General features: G+C 42.6%; 1 long non-coding RNA gene across 1 annotated transcript; it reads right to left on the bottom strand.

Annotated features, from left to right (window-relative positions):
* Window positions 1-3945: 3945 nt before the first annotated feature.
* LOC112191024 lies at window positions 3946-6192 on the bottom strand. The gene is made up of 2 exons (XR_002932750.2): window positions 5538-6192; window positions 3946-4930 (listed from the first exon to the last, which is right to left on the bottom strand). It is a non-coding gene; the product is annotated as an uncharacterized LOC112191024 (long non-coding RNA).
* Between the last annotated feature and the right edge of the window lie 6876 nt (window positions 6193-13068).

Below are 13068 nucleotides of genomic sequence, written 5' to 3'. Positions count from 1 at the left end.
TGGTGTAATTGATTAGTTTTCATGTCAACCGGCCAGTCCCAATCTCACTTGGGCCAGATATATTTATGATTGAGAATTACTTTATCAAGCTCCTGCCAAATAACTACTTAATAATTTTATTTTTTTTTGGATTTTGTCCATTTACATCATTTTCAGAGATTTTTTTCCTACTTACCCCATTAAGTTTTTTTAATTTCCACTTACCCAAAACACTTTAAGGAGGTATTCTCTAATATCCCATTAAGATTTTTTTTTGTTTTTTAATTTTTTTTTAATATTATTTTGCCCTCATCCCTTTATACTTAGAGAGAGAAAGACAAAATAGAAGAGAGAGAAACCATAGGAGACTTTACTGGAGCCCCATCACCGGTCGCCGGAATCGGTCAACTTTCGCCGGAGTCCGATCACAGGCCGCCGGAGTCCGGTCACCGGTTACCGCCCACCAGAATTTGTTGAAAATCTCACCGGAAAGTTTGTTTGTACCCAATAGAGTCTATTGCCCCCCAATAGAACTTTCGGTAGCCGGAATATGAACTAATTTTTCTAAATTAGACAGATAAAACTTTGATTAAAGAAAAAACAAAAAAATTATATCAATTTTAAAACGTCTATTGCCCCTAATATAATTTTTTTTTCTTTCTTTCTGGACCTTCTACCCCCATTTTTTCTCTCTCTGTAGTTCAAAACATCCAAGACAGTATTCAAACCAAAGTATTCGACCAAAAGCTGATGTTTGTCATCATAAAAAAAAAAAAAAAACCCAAAAGCTGAGGTTTGCTTTTCACCTTTGTTTGCATGTAAGACTAATAATAATCAAATCAAACAAAATTGCAAGACTCGAAACTGTGCCAAACCTCGCCAAATTGGACTCGAATATAAGGAACCAACCATAGAGATCTGAATTCCAACAAGGCGAAGCCCTGACCGGGTCGGGTCGGCACCGTCGTATCCAACATAAGAGTTGCTGGTGATGATTTTGTGGTGGTGGTCCTTCTTGTGGTCCTCGGCTCCCTGACCGACATTGAGATTGTCAGAGCAGGAGCCGGTGCAGTTGACGGTGTCGCAGGCGGTGAAGTAGCGACGGAGGTGCTTGGAGACGATGTCCATAACCGGCGTCGCCTCTGTCCATAACCGGTGCTCGGAGACGATCTCCAAAACTGGCTCCGACGAAATCTCCTGGCCTTTGCGACGACCCAAACCATTTCGGCGATGTGGCGAGCGGCAGAATTTGAAAATGACAGCGGCGGTGAGAGAGAGTAGATCGGAGAGGGATGAGAGAGAGAGACTTTAGATCACAGAGGGATAGAGAGAGAATAGAAAATTGATGGCATGGATGTAATCCATTAATTAGATGGAGGGTAAACTTGTCATTTCAAATTGAGTTAATGAGAATAAAAATTAGTTGTTCGGGTAAGTGAGATATTTTTTGCTCATTTTGGGACTTTTGATAAAATACCCTTTTTTTTTTTTTTTTTTTTTCCCGATGACAACTACTTAATACTTGAATAAAAAGGCATGCGTATAGATATAGCACTGCACCATCCAAAGTCTTAAAAAAAAAAAAAAAAAAAAAAAAAAACCAAAGGCCGTATGTGCTTCTGATGCATGCTACTGTCCAGGCATGCATACCTATAGTAATTGACGATATATAATTGGAAGAATTATCATCACAAGAGATAAGCTAGATTCATATAAAGTGAGCAAATGAATTCAATCCTTTAAATAAAATTAAGATAAAAATAATAGTAATCAAATAGCTAAATAATTTATTTATTTATTTGTGTGGTAATGAGAGAGAGAAGAGGAGGGTTCTCTCTATCACTCCATGAGATTAAAGGAAAAAAGAATACAAAGGAGGGGGCCAAAAATCAAAACTTTTCAATGCAAAAAATAAGCATAATGAAATTCTAACTAGTTAAAGCAAACGAAATTGAGTAAGACCGAACCGATCACTCCTGTAGTGCGCGCGAAAAGATAAATGAAGGAGGTGAATCTCAGCTGCACACCATTTTAGAAGAAAGATGAATCATAGTTTACTAAAGTATATTCATAGAAGGTATGAGAACACCGAAATATCATCATAGAGATCTTTTACTTAGGTGATTTCTTTTTTGTAATATTCATCAATAGGTAATAAATTAGAGAATAAACGGTTTTCATAATTCATCTATGACGTTTACATTAAAAAAAAGAGAAAATTAGAAGGAAAAAAAACCAAAAAATAAAGCTCCTATTAGGAAAAACTCATTCATATATTTGCTTTTAATTTACACCCATTCACATAATTAAACCTTCCTTATAGGTTTTGAGTCTATAATTATGATCAAATTAATTCCCCTAAAAAAACAAAAAATCTTATTTAGAGATCTATATGAGTACAAATAAGCCAATAACGAGGATATGTATCTATCCTAGTAATGATAAGACCAATTAGTTCGATATGCTAAGTAGCTACGTTACAAATATGACCCGCCAAAGTTTTCTTCATTTTGCCATCTAGGGACCGTATATAATAAAGCTCATTTGGCATAACTTGGATCCATTCATTGAGTTCACATCCAATGCATGACTTTTGGTGTATACAATTGAGGTGAGTTCGGCGACTGAAAGCGAGGAAAATATCTTTAAATTAAAATGAAGTTAGGGACAAGGATAGTTGATCTGGACAGCCCCATCAAGATATACACTCGCACGGAGCCAAAGCTGTCACGAGATCAAGTCAACGAATTTGGATTTCAAATATACATGCGTGGAAATTCAATCAGATGGTAGCTCCCCATACTATACTCTTTATTCAAAGAATCAATATATGCATAAGGGCATCCATATTCTTTGTTCAACGGAATTCATAAATTTCCATCTGGACCATCATAGCATCATACATATAATTCAAACGCAATTAATTATAATATAAGGCGCTAGTTGAAAACGAAAATGATAAGGATGCTAGCTAATAATGATCCCTAATGTATATGATTATACAAGATTTATCGTCCACACCGTAATGAACCTCCCCTTAATCATATCTAATATAGTTAGTACGTAGTAGGTAACATAGTACTTACTACTCTTAAAACCATGCATACATGCTGACTTCGTTAGATGCATAGTTAAATACTAAACACAGGACTAAATGCGATAGATACCAAACTTTCGTCTCCTACCTACCGTTTTACATTATTTAAATTATCATAAAAAATGAATCATTTATTTTTAATGCCTCCACGTACTACCAGTTGGTTTCCTATATATTTACCTACTTTTGTGTCATATATACTGTTTGGCTCCAAAACCATTTGGCTTGCAAACTGTCTCTTTTGAGCGCGAGTGTGTGGGCGTGCCAGCACCGTGGGGTGCAGTCGTCGGGGGTGTCCATTGACCTGACTTCTTCTTCAAGTGTTATGGACGAGGAGAGCACCAACACTACTAGAATTTTGGCCTTAGACATCGGCCAAAAACCGATGTTAAAAAAAAAAATCTACCGATATCTTAGAGGGTGATATTAAAGATCAGGAAAAAAAAATTGATGTTAAACTATCATTATGATCACAAATTGATGTGTTTAGCTATGATTAAACCTTCATATTTTAACATTTAATACTTAATGAAGTATAGGCCCAGCAGCACAACTTTACATGTTAACATCGTTTTTCAAAACACAAACGATGTCCGTTAGTCTTTGGCACATCAGTTCTCATTCTGTATCGATGTCCGGTAACTCTTTAGACATCGTTTATTGAATCTGTATTGATGTCCAATCTTACATAGAACATCAATCAATAGGTTATATTCGAGGTGCACTTGGCTTTGGGACATCAGTTCTGCCATAATATTTTGATATCCATTAGCTAGTCGGACATCGATTTTTTTCTTTTAGAACTGATGTATCAGTTCTTATTTACTTTGTTTTTATAGTTATAAACTGATTTGTAACAAATGCTAGGGTATTCAATCCACATTTCTCAAAATAAAATGATTCAAGAGTAGTTGTAACATTGGGGCATTACATTAGTTTATGTATTTGATCATGATCCTTACAATTTACAAAAAAAGGCACTTACACCTAAAATGAAAAAAATGGTCAGAAAGCTAGGGGAACAAATTTTACATTTAAAAGCACATAAGCTTGCACACTTGCTCAACATTCTCTCCGTGATAGCCTCCAACCTAGGATCCGCATTTGCTGCTTCAGCATTTGATTATGCTGCCTTAGATTTAAGACGTACTGGCATACTCATCTATAGCTTTAGCTAAGGAGAGGAGAAACAACAAAACATGTTACATACATGCTCTCTCAAATTCCATATAACTAAACAAAAAAACACCATAAAAGAAGAATATCCAAGCTTTTGACAGTTTAAAATGCATGATGATAGCCACAGAAACAAAAACAAATCATCACTTCTCCCCACAATGGATTATATACAATTAAGAATGGAACACTATACAATTAAGGGTCATCCTCTTGCCAATTCCACAGCAAGATAGTTTATACGCTTGAGAGTGTGCAAGCAAACAAGGAATTTACACTAAAGAAACCCTACCACATTTATGTTCCGGTTGGAAAAGTTCTCAAGATTATGGTCAATTATAGACAAACATGTGGATCTTTCTATACTCAGGAATCAACGTGAAGTCATGAAATATTGAGTCAGCACATTTTAACAATGTAACTCAACAAAGACTATTGCAAAAAGTAGGAGATCCATATCAAACAACAAGGTCAAGAGTTTAAAATAAGGATGCCAAGAGACCCAAATTAATGGAAAATTGGAAACTAAATGGACAGATGAAAAAAACCTAGCCGCTGCATGAAGTGCTTTGCAAGAGCTTCAGGTACTTTTCCATGCCATGGCGTTGAATGTACATACTACATAGAAAGATCACCTCCTCTGCAGTACTCCAGTACAAGATTTATCTTCCCAGGAACCTATTTGAAAAGAATGTTAGACAACCTTATGACGGGAAAGAAGTGAGGGAAAGCTTAAAGGTGATTATCGACAGTTGCAAGTTTTCTTTGTCTTACACAGATACAAAGTACAACAAACTGCAAGTTTTCTTTGTCTTACATAGAAGTGTGCCCAAAAACGAGGAAAAGAACACAGCTAAACATGATATTTACAATTCAAATGCCAATTTATCCCAGCTCTCCAATTTAGGAGAAACTCCTTTCTCTCAAGGCCACTATGACACTATGAAATTAAAATATGCAGAAAACTGGGGCACACCGATTGTATCCACTAATGTTATATTGTAATTTTTGGGATATAAGAAAGATAAAGTAAGTGATCGAAAGCTACCATCATGCTTAATATATTCCAAGTAAATCTGATCAGAAACCCATTATATAAAACAACAAATAAAATCAAACCAGCCTAGATGCAAAATTTTCAATTCAAATAATCGCTGACCATGTATAGAAACACAACTGAACCAATCAACCACACCATGATTCAAGTACCCAGCAAATTTCTCACCAAAACAATTCATACTTTAACAGAAGAAGAACAAAACCCAGATAACAAAAAATCTCAAACCTTGGGATTCAACAGTGAACCAATCAATCACAAACAACCTAACAAATCTTCCTCACCATCCACCACCACTATGTACAAAACCTTCGCCGACTCACTCATCTCTGCAACAAAATATAACCTCAAACATCAAAAATTCAACTCCCAAATCATCAAAAAAAATAAAATGGCACAGCATAAATTTCCTCTACATTTCAAATCCGCATCCCATCCAAGCTTGGTTAGCTACTGGATTCGTCTAGTTCATTAGAGAAGAAAGAAAAGCACAGACAAGATAGAGAGGGAGGAGAGAGAAAGTAGATCTGGAGGACTATGTCTCCTCCGTCACCGATCTCCGACCACCGGGGTGGACTCACCGTCGACACCATGTTCTTCACCTTCCTCCGATGAGTCAACGCCAGGTTGCACCTCCGAGATGAGCCACAAAAATATATGTGAGTGAGAGAGAGAGAGAGAGCTTGCAGGCAGAGGTGATGGTGCCGGCGAGAGGGAGGAGGCCGTTAATTAAGGAGAGACCGAAGAGGGAGGCAGTGGTTGCCGTGGAAAGATAGCGGAAGAGGAAGGAGAAAAGAGCTAGGGCTCCTAGGAAGAGGGAGTGTGTGAAAATTGAGAGATAAAAGTGAGTGAGATAGAAGTGGGAAAACTGACAAAGTGTGGGTGGAATGGAAATTTTGTTCCCCGCGTGTCAAAATGTTGAACTTAATTTTTTCCGCTTTTTTTTTAAAGTTTTAGAATCAAATTGTAGACATCGGTCAACAGTAATAAATAGTGTCAATTATATGCATATAAATCGGAATTTGAGGAATCGATGTTAATGACCTTTTTTTACATCGCGTGAATTCCTCACCGATGTAATTGTCGTGATGTCTAAGACCAAAATTCTAGTAGTGCAACCTCGCCACAAGGTTCTTCTCTAGCCTTTCGAGAAAGGACTTCTTGCCTTACGGATAAGGACTTTAGGTGTGATCTATTCGCGTCACCTAATCGATACTCAACTTTATAGGTTGAGTAGAGCAATCACTAGGAAGTTTGGAGAAAGCACGGGTTTTGCTAAAGCGTAACTTTAGCTTCGCTAGTTTGCGAGGGCGTTACCCTTGCTTCGCAGGTCGTATCGGTGGCAGTGGTACTGGCAGTCGGCTCGAGGAGAGACTAGGACTGGAAGTACGGTCGCCTGGTTGATCTGGTGATGCTGACAGTCGCCTCTTGAAGAGACTAGGACTGGCGCGCGGTCACCGGGTTTCAACGAGTTTGAAGGTTTGCTCTGGGGAGGCTTTGTAATCACTGGGATTGATTGATTTGAGAGAGGTCCCCTTTCATCCTTGAAACCTAGTATTTATAACTAGGGTTTCGACTGTTCCTTGCTATAGAAGGATTATTGATTGAAGTTTCCTATTCAATCTCTGCTACTTGACTCCAATAAAATTTCGTTTTCCTTATGGATTACGAAGTGGGCGAAGTTGTAACCCAAACCCAAGCAGGCTTATTTTTGGGCCGCAAGTATCGGCCCGCTGTGCTAAATCCACTAAAGGATCTTGCCAAAATTACTTTTGGGCTCAAACATTGCCCCCCAGGCCCCGAAAGCAGGCCCGCGAAGATGTAACTGATTGAAGGGGGCTAAAACGACACACCGATTGCTTGAAACAATATCATTAATGAGGATTGCGTCCTTTCGCTTGCGAAAACGCCTTTTTGTCGTATCGTTTCCCTCACAAAATTTCTTATTTAAACCCACAGCCACTTCAGACCTGTCACATTAGAAACTCTTTTAGTCTCCTAAAACCCAGAAACCCTCTTACTGCTAATATCTTCTTCTTAGAAACCCAGAAATGGCTCCTCCAAAGAAGATAGTCATCGACCAAGAAGAAGAACTGAATGAACAGGCCGCCCACACTTGGGGAACCAGCATCGGCGCCCGCATTCGCCTCCATACCAATATTCAAAGACCCCTACTCCTCCAGTTCCCAAATCACCATGTCGGACTGGGCCCAACGCCGCGAGACTCTATTCCGGCCGACGTAATCGCCTTCTATGGTCTGCCCGTTCGTCGACCCATCTCTGTCCTCCGAAGGACTCCTGGAGATTTCACCAGTTGGGGTGTGCAGAATCATCGAGCAAAGATAGGGCACTGGCCATCCTCTATCAGCGCGGCGGAGCTTTCCTGGTATCGCGAAGCACGAACACGAGATCTAGCTCGCTGGAACGCGGCAGGTATCACTCATACTATTGATCTCTGTTTTCGTCTTCCGGGTGGTGGCAATCGTTCACCGCTCGCTGCCTTTTTGTGTTTTTGGAACACCGCCACAAACACCTTTGATTTTCGATTTGGCCAAATGGGTATCACTTTACTGGATATTCTCACCATCACTGGTCTACCCATTAATGGCGAGCCTTATCTGCATGGCCAATTCGACTCTGTTACTTTCACTTCGACCATGGTCGTGGTGCCCACAGCGGCTCCTATCCCCGATGGATGTCTTATTACAGCCGGGAGAGCAATGCGACCGGTGGAATCACTTTCTTGGAATACTGGCTCTATAAATTCATCTTCTGTACTTCCCCCTGTAAACCCACTGGTGCTTGGACACTTTTGGCAACGGCCCTCTATAACGGCCGCAGTGTCGGGCTCGGGCAACCTGTGTTGGGCGCCCTCTATCGGACTCTTTACCGGGCCACTATGCATCCTTTCGAGACTAGCATTTCTGGCCCTTTTTGGATTCTTGACTTCTGGATCCAAACCTATTTCCCATATTTTCGTCGTGATGACATCCCGCTGCTTCCACCGGCCGACCAACTCTTGGGTCAATGGCTCAACCGCAAAGAAAAGTACTCATCTCCTCCTTACTCCGAGTGCTTTACATACCTATACCTGTTGCATGAGATGCCCTACTGTGACTTAGTACTGGGCAGGAGATTCCCGACTTCGCTTGAAAACGGATTCCTCCCTGGCACTCCTCGCTACAGCGATCGCGCGCGCCTGGCTTTTTGCCGCGCGATCTTCTGTTCAGATATTAGAATTGCTGCTCAGGAACTTAGTTATGAGCTTTACGCTCCTAACCATTTTGCTCGCCAATTCGGCCTCGTCCAATTAGTGCCATTCTCGCTGTATGATGCTTGGAACTACAACACCTCCTGGCATAGATTTGGGCCCCATTCTGGGCCTGTGCCGGTACAAAGCATGCTCGCACTGGTTGATCTTCCCGATTGGGCTAAGAACATCGACGCTGTTGATGGGACTGAGGAAGGATATGAGGAATGGTGGGCAGAAGTTTCCGTCAATTGCTGGAGCCAGCGAGATGATGAACTCTTCGCGACCATGTTTGGGGAATTGAGATGTTCATATGCTGCTGATATTGAGCTACTTGATCGCTTCCCTGAAGACGCTGCACAACCTCCGCCTCCTCCTGAGCCGGCTCCTCAACCGGCTCGAGCCCCGCTCCAAGCCCAGGCTGGTATCATAATTCGTGAGCCCCCTCAAGATGTAAGTATCTTAGTCCATATTTTATTCCTTCTTTCACTTTTCTTTTTAACTCAAACTTTACTGCACCGGGGAAATGTGCCACTTTCTGGCAGCCGTGCGGTTGGTGCTTCCCCAGCCACTGGATAGTCTGGGAAGCAAAAGACAGTGATAATGGAGCCTGAAGTAGAAGGTTCCTCTTCCGACGAGGATGGCCCGCAAACAGTAAGAACCTTGTTGATTAAACAAACAGTGTTTTCTTATCAAGTCGAGTCTAATCCTTTCCTTTGAATCCGGCAGATCGCTGCTATCTTGGCCCTCAAGCGCAGTAGCTCTGACCCTCGAACTGATCCGTGGGCGGAAGATGAACCAATCGCTGACCGATTGGTAAGAAACTAAAAGTGCACATTGGAATTTTTCTTTTTATGCCGTGCAATCACATAACAATCCTCGCTTGTAGGTTCGTCGTAGATCCTCAAGACAAACTGGGGAAGGCTCCTCAGCCGTCGGTGAAGGCACATCTGCTTCACAGGCCCAAGCGCCCACTGGTTCCAATAATCCTCCACCTTCTGTCAGTACTGCGAGCAATATGCAACTAGCCCTGATCCCGGTACAAGTCATAGATGACAGTTCACCTGACGTGGAAGAAAGGCCGCCTCTTTCAGATGCAATTCGTGAAAAGACAAACATCACACCTGTCCTGGCAGAGATAGCATCTGATCCAATCCCTAATGAGGTGGCCCAGGAACCCTTGCCGATAGCCATTCTCTGCGAGCCTCCGGTTGTAGCGGTACGTTTCTCTTTAACCAGCATGATGTCCTGATTCTTTGGGCACTCTCATGATTCCTCCTTAAACCCAGGCTCCTGGTCTTGTCGAGGAAATAGCTATCGCTGTGGAAGAACTTAGTGCTACTCCCGCTGACCCAGTTGATGAAGATGTGGTTAACCCAGAGCCTACCCCTGCTGCTCCTGAAGAAGAGGGAGAGGTGAACGTCGAGCCGGTGCTGGAAGCGATTCCTGTTGTGGAGACTCTTGAGGCTCCATCTACTGCTGCCCTAAATCCAATGCATGTGCCCTCCTCCAGATTGGACAGACTGGCTCGCGTACTTGAGGTGACTCCTCCCGGAGTTATAGATGAAGCTAGGGACGGACTTCACCGTCTTCTGAGTCTCGAAATCCTGCTGCCTGGCACATCCGTGCGGGCTCTGGAGTATTTGAGGGTTCTTCGTCGTGAGCACGCCATCATTGAGGACGAGTTCATTCAGATAGACGAAATGCTACAGAATCTCCCCCAGCGGCTTAATGAAAGAGCGGCCGCGACTGCGCAAGCCAGACAGGCCCAGGCCCATATCAGGGCCTTGCTCAACAAATGGATTCTTCTCATGACTTTCTAGGAGATAGGGCTACCCTTGTTAGAGACTTGCGAATCACGCAAAATCATCTCCGGTCCCAAATCCAAGATCTTCAGGCCCAACTGACCGCTGTGACCGCCCGTCTCGAGCATGAGGAACCTTTGCTGGAGCAACCCCTAGCGGCCTCTGAAATCCTATCTCAGAACCTGGCTCAAGCTCGCGAGGTGGTCCGACAAGCTGAGCTAGCCGCTGCCCATGCCAGTTTCCTCTTGGACGAACATTTACTTCGTTTGACCCATGCGGGCCGAAAACTCTAGGCCTCTACTATTAGGCCCATTTTGTATGAACAATATTATTATTTATAATGCAAATATCTAGCCCACATTGCTTGGCCCAAATATATGTTCCAATTTTCGAATAGTTCAGCGTTTAATTTGCCTTTATTGCTATTGAAACTGTTTGAAAAGATAATCTCGAAATGGGGCTATTACCTCCTTGAAGACTGCCCCGCTTCCCACGCGTTTTCAATTTCCTTCATTTCTGAGATCCTAGCATTCAATTCTATTGATACTCTTATTGATGGCGTCGAAAAGATTTCAACTGCCCATCTCACGGTTGAGGCCATTGTGACTGGCCCTATAAATACCTGTACTTTGGAGAAGTGATAAACACAAGCAAATATGGCTTTCCCAGAGATAGTTTCGTGATCCTTACTTCTCTTTCTTCAGTTTATGAAATCTTCTCCTCACGATCTCACCCTTAGCCTCAAAATTCCTAGGCCTTATAGCTTAATCTCAAAACCTGAGTAGGTCTTATGGCCTAATCTCAAGTCCAGCGGTATGTCTTTGGTCTCTGGAAATCCGGATGGGATTCACCGGTTTCAATTAGACTGAAGAACATGTCGCGCTCCTAACGTGGCAGAACCAGATTCTGAGGGATTCCTCTCCTCAGTCTGCTCGGGTGGAGCAGGAAGGAGAAGGGCGGAAGGCCACTTTGAGGCCGATAGTTCTTCTTCTGCGGCCTACCTCCGGGGTCTAAGTGTCAAGCTTCCGTTTTTCTCCTGGATGTAGATGTGGTTGTGAGTTGCGCTCTCTCTGAAGACCATCTCCATCCCGGAGGATAATCAACTGGAAGGGTTGCGATGGATTATTTCCTTCCCTCTTCCTCCGGTACAGATGATAGCAGCTGCGACTCAGATAGGAGGAGGGATGTGGGTGAAGAGAGGAAGAGCATGAGCGATCACATCACCTCCCCTTGTTGCCACAAGATCCAGAAACTCATAGCAGATCTGCAATCCTTATGATTTTTCAAGCCACCCTTGGCCTTATAATTGTAAATGTAATCGTTTCAATTTGTACTACTTTTGGCCGCAAAGCCACTCTATGAATGAATGCTTTTGAGTACAAATAAAAAATATTGTTATTAAATAAGGCCTCATGTACAGGCCATCATGTATATTCTTAACATGCATTGTCAAGGAAAGAATTACAACAAAAGTTGGAAATTAATCAAAAATAAGGCCTCAACTGAGACCTGAATGTATAGAGTGTTGCCCCCTAGTATTCGTAGGCGAAGCAAACACATGAGACTAAGGCCACAAAAGAAGGCCTGAATATAGAGATGATGCGAGCCGACGAAAACTATAGTTGCCCCCCAGTCTGGGACGAAGGTTGTTCCGGTGGATCTTCGAACTCCCAAACACTAGGGTAATATTTCTTCAAGAACCGCCCGTTGATGGGGTTGCGATGGATTTCTCCATCTAAATCCTTGAGGTGAAAAGCTCTGTGTTCCAAAATGCGGTGAACAACAAAAGGTCTTTCCCATCGTGGAGTCCATTTACCGCGACCGGTTAGTTTCTCGCCAAAGGGCAAAACAGCTTTCCAAACAAGGTCTCCCTCTTTGTAACTACGACCACGCGTCCTCTTATCATAGGCGCGGGCGATACGTTGTTTTTCCATTACTAAATTATCCAAAGCCGCTAAGCGCTGCTCGCTCAAGTCTTCGTGTTCTTGCCACATCGCCTAGACATAATCTTCACCTATCAAGTGATGCTGATCTTGCACGCGTAAGGAATGAACGTTGATTTCCAAGGGTAAAACGGCATCATGGCCGAACATGAGTGCATAAGGAGTCATAGCAGTGGGATTCCTCTTGGAGGTGCGATAAGCCCATAGTGTCTCATATGACGTATCGTGCCACTGTCGAGGGTTTTCAACAAACATCTTCTTTTGCAGGGTAATAATAATCTTGTTACTGGCCTCTGCTTGACCGTTGGACTGAGCATAATATGGAGTGTTGTGGATGAACTGGATGCCCAAGTCGTTGACGAGTTGCTCGACCTCACCTCCCATGAATGCTGCCCCTTGTCTGAAACGAGCACTTCCGGGATACTGAACCTGCAGATGATGTTCAAAAAAATAAATTGACGAATGGTGGGACCTGAAGCCACTTTCAAAAGGCTCAGCTTCGACCCACTTGGTGAAGAAATCAGTAGCGACGATGATGAACTTGTGTTGGTGAGAAGAGTGGGGGTAAATCATCCCAATCAAGTCCAGTGCCCAGCCTCGTGCAGGCCAAGGTTTAATAATAGATTGCATGGGAATATTGGGAATGTGCTGGACTGGCCCGTGTGCCTGACAGTCTTGGCACCCTTTGGAGAAAGCGATACAATCCTTCAAAATACTGGGCCAATAGTATCCATGTCTTCTGATGAGCCAACGCATCTGTA

The sequence above is a fragment of the Rosa chinensis genome, chromosome 2 (genome assembly GCF_002994745.2).
Source record: "Rosa chinensis cultivar Old Blush chromosome 2, RchiOBHm-V2, whole genome shotgun sequence".
Lineage (NCBI taxonomy): Eukaryota > Viridiplantae > Streptophyta > Magnoliopsida > Rosales > Rosaceae > Rosa > Rosa chinensis.
Note: the sequence above shows the minus strand (reverse complement) of the source record. Positions and strands in the feature narration are given on the sequence as shown.